The sequence below is a fragment of the Tamandua tetradactyla genome, chromosome 1 (assembly GCF_023851605.1).
Source record: "Tamandua tetradactyla isolate mTamTet1 chromosome 1, mTamTet1.pri, whole genome shotgun sequence".
In the NCBI taxonomy this organism is placed as follows: domain Eukaryota; kingdom Metazoa; phylum Chordata; class Mammalia; order Pilosa; family Myrmecophagidae; genus Tamandua; species Tamandua tetradactyla.
Window position 1 is genome coordinate 32,634,579 of NC_135327.1, and position 16,466 is coordinate 32,651,044.

The window sequence follows — 16,466 nt, forward strand, 5'->3', positions numbered from 1 at the left end:
GCTTCTAGAGACCTTTCTTTTGATGAAATCCATGGTTCCTCTTGGTGGGAGCACCTATGAACCAGGGGATTCTTTCCCCAGCCTTCACAAGTGGTGGAAGCACATTGGTTTCAAAAGGCTGTGCTACCATAGAACACTCACTTTTCCTGCACTAATCTTAATAAATCCAGGAAAGAGTGCCACCCAAAATGAATGAACCCAGTCCTGCCTAATATAATGGGGCTTTTATGCTACTATGCTCCATTAGAACCACCACACACATCTTCTTCAACAAACAAGCATACTGCTCATTTATGGTGAGAGGTCAGTCAGAAGTCCAGGACCTACACGAGGTTCTTAGAGACGAATTATACCAGATTAAGCTAAAAGAGAATCCCATAAACTCAAATCAAAACCATCTTTCAACTGAAAACCTGATTCCCCTGGCTCAGGCTTCCCATCACAGAAAAGGCTCAGCTGCGCTGTCCCATATAAGGAAAAGGAATCTGGTGACTTTAAATCCAATTAAGCCCTTTCAGAATCTGAGAATAGTTTCCTGTACTTTTTTTAAAACACAAGAATTTCTGATCAAACAAGAACTTTTCAGCTTTTAATTAGCCCCTTGTGTTCATAGAAGAAAAGCAATAGTAAGAGTTATAAAAAGCTTCTTATTTCAAGTCACCATTGCAAAGATTTTAAATTTTTAGCTCTCTGATTATTAAAAGAAGATGTCACATGGATGTGGGTGTTCTCCATTATTGGTGCCCCTGTCTATTCTGTAGTAGGGATGACTTTATGTCATATCTAGGACCTTGCACATTAGAAGATATGGGAGGGGTGCCAATAAGAGGTAGATGTGAGGTAGAAGAAGGAAGCTTCTTTTAGGACAAAACTAGCCTAAGAAAGAGATTGAAAGCTCATAATATGCCTTGCTGACCCCACAATATGCCTTGCTGACCCCACAACATACAAGCTGCCCTTAATAAGATTCAATATATGTTAGCTATCTTTGCTATTTCTATAGATATGTACATATGGATATATATATATATATATGGATATATATATATGAATATATATATATCCATGCTTTTGGCATGCTTTTTCTGTAAAGGGCCAGAAAGTAAATATTTTAGATTTTTTAGGCCATACACCAGTCTTTGGCAGAACTGCTCAACTCTGCCATTGTAGCAGAAAAACAGCCATAGATAATATGCAAATGAATGAGGGTGAGTATCTTCCCATAAATACGGGTAATATGGGTAATAAGTATTACCCATACTATATTTGAATAATATATATATATCCATAATATATTTGAATAGATACATGTGTATCTACACATGTATCTATTCAAATACTTGAAATGAGAGTATAGAGTTCCCTGTGCTCTTTTTTTTCTGGCAAATATATATATTTCCCTTTTTTTTAAGACACTACATACATGAAGTAAAGTGGATGGAACTTTAAATGTACAGTGCAATGAATCCTTATATACCTGGGTAACTATCAAGTAGATCAGGACATAAAACAGGATACAGTCAGTACTGACCAGATGTAACCAGAAGGAAGGGTCCCCTGTTCTTATACCTTAACAGTCCATACTACTAGTAATAGCCCTGGGGAAAGGGAATTTTCCTGGGGGGCAGATGTCAACCCAACAGCCAATCCCAACCTGACTTCATGAAATGTGGGGGAGGTCCTCCCATGACAGTCTGAAAACACCAACTGCTCCCTTCCTCATCCTCCCTTGAAGCTAGTCCATTCGACTGCTCCAGCCAAGGAGGGGTGTCTGCTGGGGCCTTCGGTGGGGGTGGGGCTGTCCCTTCTGATAAAAGGAGAGACATACTGAGGAAAAGGTTGTATTCCCTCTACAGCCAGGTATATTTAGACATGATGCTTGGAGCTGGGGCAGTCTCCAAGAGGATGGATGATTCCAATATCCCAAAGAAAGCAGGAACATGGAGGCTGCATACTCTATGACAAGGGTGAATATCTAAGCAAAGAATTGACCAATTTGTTCTGTAAAGTCAGATAGTAAATATTTTAGGACTTGTGGGCCACATCTGGTCTTTTTGTTTGCTGCTGCTTCTTTTCTTTTTGAACAACCCAATACACTGTTGCGATAGTTAGGTTCAGGTGTCAACTTGGCCAGGTGATGGTGTCCAGTTGTTCTGTTGCTGTGGACTTAAATCATAAGCATGTGAATTTCATCTATGGCTGATTACATCTGCAAGGGGAGCGCCTTCTGCAATAAGCTGGAAGCTTAAATGGGGAAGTCAGGAGAGAGAGAGAGAGAGAGAGAGAGAGAGAGAGAGAAGGCTCATAGCCAACATAGACCTAGACATTTGGAGATACAGAGAGGAAACATCCCTGTAAAAGCCATTTGAAACCAGAAGCTGAGAGTGAGGGCCAGAAACCATCTTCCTTCCCATGTGACAGAGGAACCCAAATGAAAGCTAGCTGCCTTTCCTCCGAAGAAATGTAAATTTGTAACTAAACAAATCCCTTTTATAAAAGCCAATCCATTTCTGGTGTAGTGCACTCTGGCAGCTTTAGCAAGCAAAAACAAAAATATATATCAATAGTTTTAGTTTACAGGCTATATAAAACAGGCTGTGGGGTGAATTTGGCTCCCAGGTCACAGTTTGTTGACTAAACCAACCCAGTAGCCACCTATCTCAAGAGTTCCCAATAACCAAGACAGTTAAAGAACAAAAACAAAACAAAACAAAAAACTGTTTTAAGCTGCTCTAAGCCAGGTATTCTGTTACTTGCAGGTAAAAAATATACCTCAATGATACTGTCATGCAGCTCTTTTTCCAGATCCACTCACCATCTTAAAGAAAAGGAAATGATACTGAAGTGTTTGAGAGGAAATAAACCCTGGGTATGTCCTTTGACTTCTTTTTCAAATTATTATAGCTGCTGCTGTGCATATTGGACTAGATGGAGGTTGTGGAACACAGGGCCAAGGGCTGAGGTGCAGAACACTCTAAAATGCTAGAAGGAAAAACAGGGCTCTAAAAACTCTCCAGAGCAGGCCCAAGTAGTGGGATTTGCACACGCGAGCTCTTCCAATAATTTGCAACTCGCATCTCTCATTCTGTTCAACACCTCTTCCCAACTGTGGCTTTCTAGACTGGGTCCAATCAAGAAACTACTCAAAGCCTCATATTTCCTCCAGGATAAGGCCTACACTTATCCTCAAGAGCTGCAGTGCTCAGATTCCTGCAAACCTGTGCAACCTTGTCTTTCCTCTCTCTGACATGGTGTCTCGCTTTTAGTTGGACTTGACCCCTGTGGGTCTCTGAAGGCACCGCCTTATTTTCCTCCCCTATGCCTTATGTGCTGCCCACCTTCTGCTATCTGTGCCGGCTTAATTTCACAATCCACAGTCATCTATCCCTCACTCATTTTGCACCAGCATCCCTGGCCTGCAATCAATCTCACCCATCTCAAGGCATTTTTGATGTGCTGGTTCCTTCCCCTGATATGTTTTTTCATCCCACCCTTGTGGATTGAAACTTATTCCTCTTCCTTAAACCAGATCAAACCTCACTTCCTCTGAGAAGACTCCCCTCACTTCCCTGACTAGGTTCTTTCTGCCTTCCCTACTTTATGGCATTGTTACCATTGCAATTTTTAAAAATCTTTGCAGGGGTTCTTGATAATTTTATTCCATAGACACTTACTGCACTCTGAGAAAGCCATAATAATATTATCAAATGCATAATATAAAATACATAAGATTACAAAGAAACCTACTTTTCAATATAATTGGCTATAAAATATTTTTTTAATGTAACAGAAATATATATACTTCTTTATTAAGACATTAAATAACAAGATCTAGTGGAGGATCTAATAACGAATTTAATTTTGAAGTATTGATAAGTACAGATGATATTTGAAGGTATCTGCAACACTTGCAATGGGGTCTAAAAATCTGGAATTTGTATTGGTGAACTAAGTCACAAAAATCCCTAATTCTAATGGATTTGATGCCTAAATTCATAATAGAAGGGAATCTACATGTCAGTTAAGTGTTTCTGGAAATAAAACTATTAATTTGTTTTTCATTCTAGTTCACAGATCCTCACATCCCTGCCTAATTCATCTATGTACCCAAAATTAGGGGGCCCAAAATTTACGTCTGAATTCCCTCCTTGACTGTGAGCTCTAAAAGACAGAGCCATGTGTGAGTTTGCTTACTATTGTGTCTCTAATACCTGGTAACTACTCAATAAATAGCTATTGGAGGAAAGGATGGAAGGAAGAAGGGAAAAGAATGAGGGAGAAGAAAGGGACACAATTGTCTGCTTGATTAAGCTATCTTCTATCCACATCCTTTCAAACTCAGGCCAATTTTTATATCCTTTAGATCATCTTCCAAGCTTACCTTCTATAAACCCACTGGCTTGGTTGTCCCTTCTCTGAACACTTGAGAAGTACTTCTTTGTGACTTAGTTCTTCCTAAAATTGTTGATTTAATTATCTGTCTTTCCACTCACAATTTTGATTGGGAGTTGGTTTTTTTTTTTTTTGAGGCCTAGGGTTATGTCTTATTTCTCTCTGTGTCACCAGTGTTCGCCAAAACTGGGACAGTTGTTTGATTGTTTTTTTTAATTAAAAAATTTTTTTTTCTTTGTGAAAAATAGCATATATATAAAAAGCAATAAATTTAAAAGCACATGGCAACAATTAGTTGTAGAACAGATTTCAGAGTTTTAGATTTTTACCTCTTGTGCTCTAAAATACTGGAGACTAAAAGAAATACCACTATAATGATCCTGCAATCATACTCATTTGTTAAGTCCTATCTTCTCTATATAACTCCATCATCACCTTTGACCTTTCTCCCATTCTTCAAGAGTATTTGGGCTATGCCCATTCTAAATTTTTCACTTTGGAAGGGACTGTCAATAATTTGGGAGAGGGGGATGGAACTGGTTGGTATTCTGGAGATCCTGGCCCCTCTGCATTTCAGGACTTACCTGGTCCAGGGACCCATCTGGAGGTTGTAGGTTTCTGGAAAGTTACCTTAGTGCATGGAACCTTTGTAAAATCTTATATAATGCCCTAGGTATTCTTTAGGATTGGCTGGAATGGTTTGGTTGGGGTTTGGCAAACTATGATAGTTGGCAATTTCTAACTGAAACTTGGATAAGAGTGACCTCCAGAGTAGCCTCTGACTCTATTTGAATTCTCTCAGCCACTGATACCTTATTTGTTACACTTTTCCCCCTTTTGGTCAAGATGGCATTGTTGATCCTATGTTGCCAGGGCCAGGATCTCTGGGAGTCATCTCCCATGCTCCCAGGTAGACTTTCACCCCTGGATATATGTCCCCCAAGTGGGGAGGGCAATGATTTCACTTGCAGAGTTGGGCTTAGAAAAAAAGAGGCCACATCTCAGCAACAAAAGAGGTTTTCTGGAGATGATTCATAGGCATACTTCTAAGTAGGCTAAGCTTCTCCACTATATACAAAAGCTTCACAAAAGAAAGCCTCAAGATCAAGGGCTTGGCCTATTTATTTGGGTGTCCCTAATGTTTGACACAGTATCAGGGGTCACCTCAGTGGTAAAACTTAATAGTTCCATATTTTTTCTCCCATCTCTCAAGGGTTTGTCAATACTTTTTGATTATCTGTGTAATATATTCTGGGATGTATTCAGGTATTACATTAAGCGATACCCAATTAAAGGTCCTCATTCTTATTCTGGGCTCCCTGAGTTTGGATTGTTTAAATGATCTAATCAGACAGGTTGAATTAGATTATGTGCTACAGAAAGTTTATGTTCTGGACAAAATAAAGCTTTCTTCCTTTGGTCGCAAAGAGTAGGTGCAGTTCTAAAATATAGACAATGTTTTTCTTACACCTATATTCTGAATGACCTTAATCCTGACTTGATTGGCTTCATTCTTATCTCTAAATACCAGATTATTTATATATAAAACAGCCTCTCAAAATCCATAAATAATAGTTACCACTCTGGACTAAATGTGACTGCTCTAAGAGCTTGCAATCTAGGCCCCTGTTTTCTTATAAGTACTTTCCAAATAAGACCATACAATATTTGCTCTTTTGTTTCTGGCTTATTTTGCCTCATCAAATATCACACATGTTCATTCACAATGTTGCATGCCTCACAACTGCGTTCCTTCTTGCAGCAGCACAATATCTGATCATACGTATACATCATCATTCGCCAATCTACTCCGCAGTCAGTTCATTCTTCAGCCACCTGCATTCATTGGGCATCATGTACAGGGTCCAAAAGCCACAATCCATCAACATTTTCAATTTTTGATAATTTTATTGTTCCCAAGAGAAAGATAACCAATAAATACACCATCACCATATAGAAAATCTAAACCTCCCCTTAACTCTTTTCCCTCCCCTCATTATTTATCCCTGGTGTTACTGTGGTGCTGTTGATGTTTTCCCAGCTAAACATAGTCCATAGCACGCAATAGCAGTCTTCCCCCTATGCTCTCTGTATACACACTTTGTACAAGATTCATACCTTTGCAGTAGTTCATACAAGAACTTATTTGTATTTCTAGTGTTAATCAGTGGGACACATGGGAATATACAACCCCTTTCAATCATGTTCACCTTCAATATGGTAATATTATTTATAGACCCAGTAATGAATCACCTTCACTTCTATCTATTCCTTTACATTTAAGTTCAACCTTATTAGCTAACCGTTCACCCATCTCTAGCTTCCGTGTATCTCTAGGTCCCCTATATTCTATATAGTAAGTCTCTGATTTTACCTTTACCATGGTCATAAAAGTGGAATCATACAGTATCTAGCCTTTTGTGTCTCACTTATTTCACTCAGCATTATGTCCTCAAGGCTCATCCATCTTGTCATGTGCTTTAGGACATCATTTTGGCTTACTGCTGCATAATATTCCATCATATGTATATACCACATTTTGTTAATCCACTCATCTGTTGATGGGCACTTGGATTGTTCCATCTTTTGGTGATTGTGAATAATGCTTCTATGAACACTGGTGTGAAAATGAATGTTTGTGTCATTGCTTTCAGCTTTTCTAGGTATATACTGAGTATTGGTATTGCTGGGTCACAGGGCAACTCGATATTTAGTTTCCTAAGGAACTGTCAAATTGTCTTCCATAGTGCCTGTACCATTATGCAATCCCACCAGCAGTGTATATGTGTCCCAATTACTCCACATCCTCTCCCACATTTGTAGTTTCCTGTTTGTTTAATAGCAGCTATTCTTATAGGTATGAGGTGGTATCTCATTGTAGTCTTGATCTTCATTTTCCTTATAACTAATGAAAATGAGCATCTCTTCATGTGCTTTTGAACCACCTGTATCTGTTCTTCAGAAGAATGCCTGTTCATATCTTTAGCCCACTTTATAATTGGGCTATAAATTATTCTTTTGTTGTTCAATTGTGATTTCTTTATGTATACAGGATATCAAACATTTATTCAATGTGTGATTTCCAAATATTTTCTCCCATTGAATTGGCTGTCTCTTCATCTTTCTGACAAAGTCTTTTTAGGCACAAAGCATTTGATTTTGAGGGGTCCCATTTATCTATTTTTTCTTTTGTTGCTTGTGCTTTGGGTGTCAAGTTTAGGAAACTACCTCCTGGTACTAGATCTTGAAGATGCTTCCCTACATTTTCTTCCAGGAGCTTTATGGTACTGTGGCTTTATAATAAGTTTTAAAATCAGTAAGTGTTAATCCTACTTTATTTTTCTTTTTTGGGTCTCTTTCCCTTCCAGATGAATTTGGGAGATAGATTTTCCAAGACTTCAGAGTGGGTTGTTGGAATTTTGATTGGCACTGTGTTGAATCTGTAGATCAGTTTAATGATATATTAACTACATTTAACCTTCCTATCCATGAGCAAGGAATATCTTTTCACCTATTTACAGCATCTTTGATTTCTTTTAGCAAAGTTATGTAGTTTTCTGTATATAAGTCCTTTATGTCCCTAGTTAAGTTTATTCCTAGGTATTTGATTCTTTTGGCTGCTATTTTGAATGGATTTTTCCCCTTAATTGACTCCTCAGGTCATTGCTTGTGTATAGAAATATTACCAATTTTTGCACATTAATTTTATAGCTCCTCCCCCTTGCTGAATTTGTTTATTAGATCAAATAACTTTGTTGTAGATTTCCCAGGATTTTCCTTGTATAGTGTCATGTCATCTGCAAATCATGAAGGTTCTACTTCTTCTTTTCCAATTTGGATGGCTTTTATTTCTTTTACCTGCCTGATTGCTCTAGCTAGAGCTTCTACTACAATATTGAATGATAGTGGTGATAGAAGACATCCTTGCCTTATTCCTGATCTGAAGGAGGAAGCTTTCAATCTCTCTTCACTGAGTACGATGCTGGTTATGGGTTTTTCACAAATGCCTTTTTACATATTGAGAAAGTTATCTTTGATTCCTACCTTTTGAAGCGTTTTTGTCAGAAAACGATGTTGAATTTTATTGAATGTCTTTTCAGCATCAATTGAAATGATCATGTAATTTTTCCCTTTCATTTGTTAATGTGCTGCATTATATTAATCAATTTTCTTGTGTTGAACCATCCTTGCATGCTTGGTATAAATCCCACTTTGGTGGTGTATAATTCTTTTAATGTATTGTTGGATTCAATTTGCTAGTATTTTTTGAAAATTTTTGTACGTATGCTCATTAAAGAGATTGACCTGTAGTTTTCCTTTCTTACAGCATTTTTACCTGGTTTTGGTATTAAAGTGATGTTAACTTCATAAATTGAGTTAGGCAGTGTTCCTTTTCCCTCATTTTTGTTTTTTGAAAAAGTTTGAGCAGCATGGCTGTTAGTTCTTTGGGAATATTTGAATATTTCCCTGTGAAGCCATCTGGCCCTTGGCTTTTTTTTGTAGGAAGATTTTTGGTGACTGATTTAATCTCTTTACTTGTAACCTAGTTCTTCTTGAGTCAGTGTAGCTTGTTTATGTGTTTCCAGGAATTTGTCCATTTCATCTCAATTGTCTAGTTTGCTGGCATATAGTTGTTCATAAGTATCCTCTTAAGATTTTTTTAAAAAATGTCTTCAGGGTCTGTGGTAATGATCCCCTTCTCATTTCTGATTTTGCTTATTTGCATCCTCTCTCTTTCTCTTTTTTGTCAGCCTTTCTAGTGGTCCATCGATTTAATTGATTTCCTCAAAGAACCAACTTTTGGTTTATTGATTCTTTCTATTGTTCTTTGGTTCTACCATTCGTAACTCTGCTTTAATCTTTGTTATTTCTCTTCTTTTATTTGTTTTGGGGATACTTTGCTGTTCTTTCTCAAGTTCCTCCAGGTGAGCAGTTAAGTCCTTGATTTTTGCTCTTTTATTCTTTTTTAATATAGGCACTTAAGGCAATAAATTTCCTTTTCAGCACAATCTTTACTGCCTCCCAAAAGTTCAGATATATTGTATTCTCATTTTCATTCATCTCCACATAGCTCCCAACTTCTTCTTTGACCAACTGGTTGCTTTAGAGTATGTTGTTTAATCTCCATATGTTTGTAAAAGTTTCCATTCTTTGGTGGTTATTGATTTCCAACTCATTCCATTGTGATCAGAGAAAGTGCTGTGAATAATTTCAATGTTTTTAAATTTATAATGACCTGTTTTGTGTCCTGGTATATAATTTATCCTGGAGAATGTTCCATGAGTCCTACAGAAGAATGTATATCCTGGTGTTAGGGGGTATAATGATTTATATGTGTTTGTTAGGTCTAATTCATTTATCAAATTGTTTAAGTTCTCCATTTTCTTGTTGATCTTCTGTCTGGTTTTTCTATCTATAAGGGAGAGCTGTGTATTGAAGCCTCCTACTACTATTGTTGAAATATCTATTGTTCCCTTCAGGTTTGCCAATGTTTATTTCATGTACTTTGGAACTTTTTGATTGGAGCATAAAAATTTATGATTGTTATTTCCTTTTGGTGAATTGTCCCTTTTATTAATCTATAGTGTCCTTCTTTGTCTTTTATGATGTCTTTATATTTAAAGTCTATTTTGTCTGATATTAGCATACCTATTCCTACTTTCTTTTGGTTACAGCTTGCATGGAACATCTTTTTCCAACCGTTCACTTTCAATCAATTTGTATCCTTGTGTCTAAGATGAGTCTCTTGTAAAGAACATATAGTTGGATGATATTTCTTAATCCATTCTGCCAATTTATATCTTTTAATTGGCAAAGTTTAGTCCATTAACATTCAAAGTTATTACTGTAAAGACATTTCTTGAATCCACTATCTTATCCTTTGGATTTTATTTGTCAGATCTATATATTCCTTTGCCTCTTTCCCTTTTTATCCTTTAAATTATCCTTACTGGTACTGGTGCTTTTCAATTCTGTGCCCTCCTCTTAATCTCCCACTCCTGTCTTTTTTTTCAGCCAGCAGAACTCCCTTTAATATTTCTTGTAGGGCTGGTCTTTTGCTGACAAATTCTCTCAGGATTTGTTTATCTGTGAAAATTTTAATCTCTCTCTCAGTTTTAAAGGACAGTTTGGCTGGGCACAGAATTCTTGGCTGGAAGTCTATCTCTTTCAACACCTTAAATGTTTCATACCAGTGCCTTCTCGCCTCCATAGTGCCAGTTGAGTAGTTAAAACTCAGTTTTATGTGGTTTGTAGTATGTAGTAGGTTGTTTTTCTCTTGCCACTTTCAGGATTTTCTGCTTCTCTTCAACATTTGACAGGCTGATGAGTATGTGCCTTTGGGAAGGCATATTTGGATTTATTCTATTTGAGTTCATTGGGCTTCTTTGATTTTCATATTGATATCCTTTATAAGGGTTGGGAAGTTTCCCCCCATTGTATCCTGAACTAATCTTCCTAACCCTTTACTATTCTATTCTCCTCCTGGGATGCCAATAATTTTTATATTTCTATGCTTTGTTTTGTTCATCATTTCCCTAAAATCCAGTTCAAAATTTTCCATCTTTGTTGCCATTTGCTCTTTTGTGCCTTTGAAATTGTCTTGTTCTCTAGTTCACTTATTCTTTCTTTTGCCTTTTCAAATCTGCTGTTGTGTGTCTCAAGTATATTTTTATTTGATCTATGGCATCTTTAGTCTCTGTGATATCTACTGTTTTTCTATTTATTCATTCAAATGCCTCTTTATGCTCTTCTAGTGTCTTCTTGATCTCCTTTATGACATTAGCCATCCCATTTATTTTATTTAGTAGAGTTATAAGAACATCTTGGATTAGTTGTTCCAAAGTCTATGTCTCCTCTAGTGTTTTAATTTGGTCATTAGGCTGGGCTTTATCTGTCTGGATCTAGATGATCTTCTGTTCCCTTTGAGGCATGTAGACATCTTGATAGGGTTACTTTGGAAGTTGACTTCCTTCAGCAGTCTAACACTTTGTATTTGCTGGATGGTTGTGGAGCAGGTTGTAGGGCATGGGGCAGGGCACAATAGTGTGCAGTGATGGGTTGGAGGTATAGGCTGATCTGAACTGAGCCTGACACGGGCATAGGCTCAGGTCGGAACACTAAGTTGGTACCTGTGAGCATGGTCTGTTGGGCGCTGGGTTGTGCAGGTGTGGTGCAGGAGCAGTGGGGTGCAGGGGGCAGCTCAGGTGGGCCTTGGAATGCAGAGCAGTGTGTGGCATGGGAGACATAGAGTTAAGTTGTGGCAGGAGACAGATGCGGATGCATGGGGGCTGGTGCACAAGCAGGATATGGGTAGGCATGTGGAGCATGAGGGTTATGGACATCAGGGTGTGGGGTACAGGGTACAGAGATCGGGGCACAGGGAGGGCAGGGTGCTGTGTGTCCTTGTGTAGGGGGAAGGGTCCAGGGGGCCTAGGAGGCATATGCAAGAGTGTGTAGGGGTGGGGCACTGGTTGTGGGGGTTGTGGGACATGGGTCAGGGGTGGGTTATATCGGGTGGGTGTTGCCCTGCCACGGTCCACGGGTGCGGGGTTGGGGGCGTTGGGGCAAGGGTGCACCCTTTCACAGGGCCAGGACTATGTAGCACAGATATGCACAGGAGCACCTGCCAGGGGTGAGAGCAGGGTGCTTGTGCCAGGAGATGGGGCAAGGGTATATACTTGTGCAGTGCAGGGAGCAAGAGGTTGGTGCATGGGCCCCCAGACGGGAAGATATGGCTACATGCAGGCCGAGCCCGGGCTGGGGGTGGGGGTGGCCCAACGCGCAGGTCAGTGCTTGCCCAGAGCTTGGGGGTGAGATGGGGGTGCACGCACGCGCAGATCTGATGGGGACCAGAAGTTGATGTACATGTGCGCAGAAGTCAGGGGGAGCAAGGTGGGGCCAGGTTGCATGACTGTATGGGATGAAGGTGTGTGGCCCAGGCAGGAGGGTGAGCACCTGCAGTCTGGATGCACAGGCAACCACCTACAGGGGGCAGGGAGGGGATCCAGGGGCTGGTCATGGTTGCATGGGTAACAGGTTTTTTTAAAAATTGGATTTCATTCTTTCCTTCCTTTCCACAGAGGTGCCATCTCTGCTGTTTTTCTCATGTCACTTGAGATCCTAGGATGCTCTCTTACCCATTCCCTTTGCCTACCCATCCCCATCAGTCCCTACATAGTCGGTTCCTGGGCCAGTATTGAGGCAATTCATGGGTCAGATATGAAGCAAACTTCAGGAGCAGTGACAATGATTTCCATTTCATAATTCTAAAATTTGCCTTCTTTTTTCAATCCCAAGAAATTAGGAACACATGTTCCTTGGATGTGAATAATTTTTCAAAGAATCCAAAAGGCAGCATTCCTACTTGCACTTATTCCAAACAGCAAAAGAGAGTAAGGATTCAGTGCCCCCCAGAGGCTATTAGCCTGAGCGCCTTGGGTCAGAAATGTCAGGTAGAGCCCTTAACCCCCTGCTCCTCTTGTCTCAATTGGAGTTGTCAAAAGGGTGGACAATGGACAATGGATCCATTTTGCCCATGGATTTGTTTGACAAGTACCTTTGTTGGAGGGACAGGTGGGAGGAAGAGGGAACTACCTCAGAATACACATGGAATTAAAGGATTTGCTTTGGACTAAGAGTTGTTAATAGATGAAGTATTTCCCAATTTAAAGGAACTCTTGGCTCAATTCTTATTATATCTGAGTATTACCTGTATTATATTTTACTTAATATTTTCTCTCTAAAACAACTTCCTTATTTATTTCACAGAAGTCACACATTTAAAAAAAATTTTCTAACGTCAATTAAATTAACATTGTCCATGCACTACCCCAATCATCTTGTGTGTTCCCAATGTTATCAAATTTATAGACTCAACCCATATTCCCTAATATTTTAGCTCCAAGTCTGCTTATAGAGTAGCACTTTTTTTTTTTTTTTTTGCAAGTGCAGGTGCCAGGAATTGAATCCAGGTCTCCAGCATGGCAGGCAAGAACTCTGCCACTGAGCTACCATTGCACTGCCCGTGAGTAGTACATTTTTTAAAAAATCAGTAAAAAATCCAAAAATCAGTTTTGGATGTACTATACGTGAAATATAATTTTATTTTGTCCACATTAAACATTTTATAAGTGGCATCACATTGCTCATACTAATCTGCCCAACTTATTTTCAAAGCTCAACTTTATGTTTTGGAGATTTAGCCACTGAGGTAAATACAAATCTTATTCATTCATTTTAATTGCCATATGACACTATTTGTTCATCCATTTCCCTGAAAATAAGCATTTAGGTTTTTCTAGTTTCTCAGTGGTACAAACAGAGCATGCTCATTTTGTATGGGTCTCCTTGGGTACATTTGTGAAAACTTCTCTGATGAATTTACCCTAGAGTGGAATTTCTGAGTCATGAAATATGTGCATCTTCAACTATCTCAGATGCAGGCAAATTCTCCTCAACATGCTTTTGCAAAACATTCATACACTTCCTAGCAGTAGGCAAGAAAGCTACTATTGCCCAACCCTAACAACATTTAATATTGTCAGACTTTTTAATTTTGTCAGTTTAAGAGATGTAAGATGGTAGCTTATTGTAGTTTTAAGTTGCACATTTCTGATTAGTACTGTCTGAATTATAGGTACCCTGTAAGTACTTTTTGTCTTTTAAGGACATTGTCATAATCAATCTGTCCAACAGCTTTGTAAGATAAGCATGACCTTGCCATATTTTATAGACTTGCTCTCAATCATACAATTAGAACTCAAATCTAGGTCATTCTAAAGCATACATTTAACCACTCTGTATTAAAGTTGCCCAGTCCCCCATACTGACACATAGGCTGTCATTTGTTGGTGAAGATTGACAGTTAGTGTATAAAGACATCTTTGTCACTTGGCACTTTCTCTTCTTGTCCCATCTCCTTAGAGGGAGACTCTCCTCATCCGGTGCCCAGCACTGTACACGTAGGAGGTTCACAGTATATGGTGTTTGTTATAAAAAATATTGGTGGTAATAACACCCTGGTGATGTTCACATGAATGGCAAGTTTATATGGCTGAAACGCTTTCTCTCTTTACTGGACTAAACTCCATATTACACACACTAGAATCTTGTGAATATAGGTAATTCACACTCTCCTGAAATCTCTCATTGAAGCTGGGATGTTCTCCTTTCTCCTCCTTCTTTATTCTTCCCCCACTTTCTTTCTCTCTCTATTTCTCTCCAGCTCTCTCTCTCTCTGATAGAACTTAAGTTTTGGTTTGTTAGTTGTTTGATATTTTTTTGTTTGATCTTCAGGGAAAATTTTGCTTTAGCTATTGCCTGTGAGAGGACTGTAGGAGTGATATGGGAGTGTTTCTGATAGAGTTAAGGCAACAGCCAGATAAGAGTTCCTTGGGGGTGGTTGATTTTGTCAACAGTATCAACTCATTTTTATTTTAAACTGGACTCATCTGGTGAGGGACCTAGCAGGGAGGATGTCTTCTTATCATTCAAAGCTATCCGCAAAGCTGTCTTACATAGAGAGAACTGCATTTGATTTAGAGTTGTGTCCCAGTTGCCTGAATGAGGTCTTGGGAATCAGGCTTTCCATAATACACTCCGGATTAGTCATTCGATGAGCAGGAGTATTTGCTTTTGCAATTGTGCCTCATGAAATAATCTAGATAGATATAAAAACAGTGAATTCAGCTGCTTGTGAATAGTATGGATATTTAAGCTTTTGTGCAGTACCAATCCCCAGCAATATTTTTTTTGTATTAAATACTATGAATCCACTTCACCTGTCAGCACTATTCAAAACACGAAATGCTGTATGAATAGAGAGGATGTTCTGGGATCTTTCAGATGATTACTGTTGCTAGGAAAACCACTTCCTGATATCTTTGTGCTTGCTGTATGTGTCTCTCTTTGTGTACAGCTTTCAGTGACAAGCAAATTCATAGCATAGTATTGGGAAGGAATTGGGAAAGTTTAGAAATGTTTAAAGAACACTGCTTAAAGTTAAAAGGGAGATGTCATCTAAAATAATAGTTAGGAGTTATGCTTGCTTTCATGTGGAGGATTATAGCTATCAAAAGGAGAGCAATGGGGCTGCATTCGTGTTATGTTGCAGACTTCAGGGCCATTCCAGCCATCATTTTTTAGAACTTCAGAACTGGGTTATACTTTTTTGGTGCCTCAGGAAATGACCGTCTTTTGCTCCTTGCGAATATCATGCCAATTATTGTTTCTGTAGTGTCAGCTCTGCTTAAAGTTGCAATTCTGTAAGACTGATGGGAGGGCACTGCATGAACTCTCTTGGGGACATAGCTGGAAGTGAAATCCTGAGCCAGGTAAGACAAGCTCATGCATTCTCTTGGGAGAAGGCATCTTTCCTAATTCTGTTTCCCACCAGAGCTAAAACAAGAAAACAGGAACTTCCTGGAAATTTCAAAAGTAAGAGTGGCCTCTGCACTAGTGCCTGGTACAAGGGCCTCCCCAAACCATGTATGAAATGAATGAATAAATAGGTAAGTAAGTAATGGAAGTAACATCACATCAAGAGGGGCTGTACTAGGAGTCCACCATCATCTCAGTGTAAGTTTCAAAATAACCTTATTAACTGAAGGATCTGGGGCTAGGCATTTCACTTCTCTGGGTCTCTATTCTCATCTCTAAAACAGAGGAAATATGTTTATCTACTTAATAAATAAGCAACACATCCAACAGCCATGCCGATATAACAAGTATAAGGATAAGGAAGTACAAGGACAAGGATAAGACTCAAAGAAATTTGAATATTGCCTAAAGCCACCCAGCAAAAATAGGGCAGGGATGGCAGTGGCACCCTGGCTTCCCTCTCCATACTTGGGAATGCAGGGAAAGTCAAGGAATGGTTCTAGGTTATGTCAATGATCAAGATTATCATTTCTGCCTCTGAAATTCCATTCTGAGTTTGCCGTTAAATGTTATTGCACAGCTTCGTTCCAGGAAAGTTTGGGGATAAAAAATCTAAAATTATACAGGGGAGGACTGGAATATTAGCAAGCACCTTCAAATCAAGGACTTTTTTGTCTACATTTAAATTACCCCAG

General features: G+C 38.9%; 1 long non-coding RNA gene across 1 annotated transcript in view; it reads right to left on the reverse strand.

Moving 5' to 3' along the window:
• Nucleotides 1-16,466, reverse strand: part of LOC143683992 (uncharacterized) — a 42,582-nt gene that overhangs the window by 1,809 nt on the left and 24,307 nt on the right. The window lies entirely within an intron of this gene.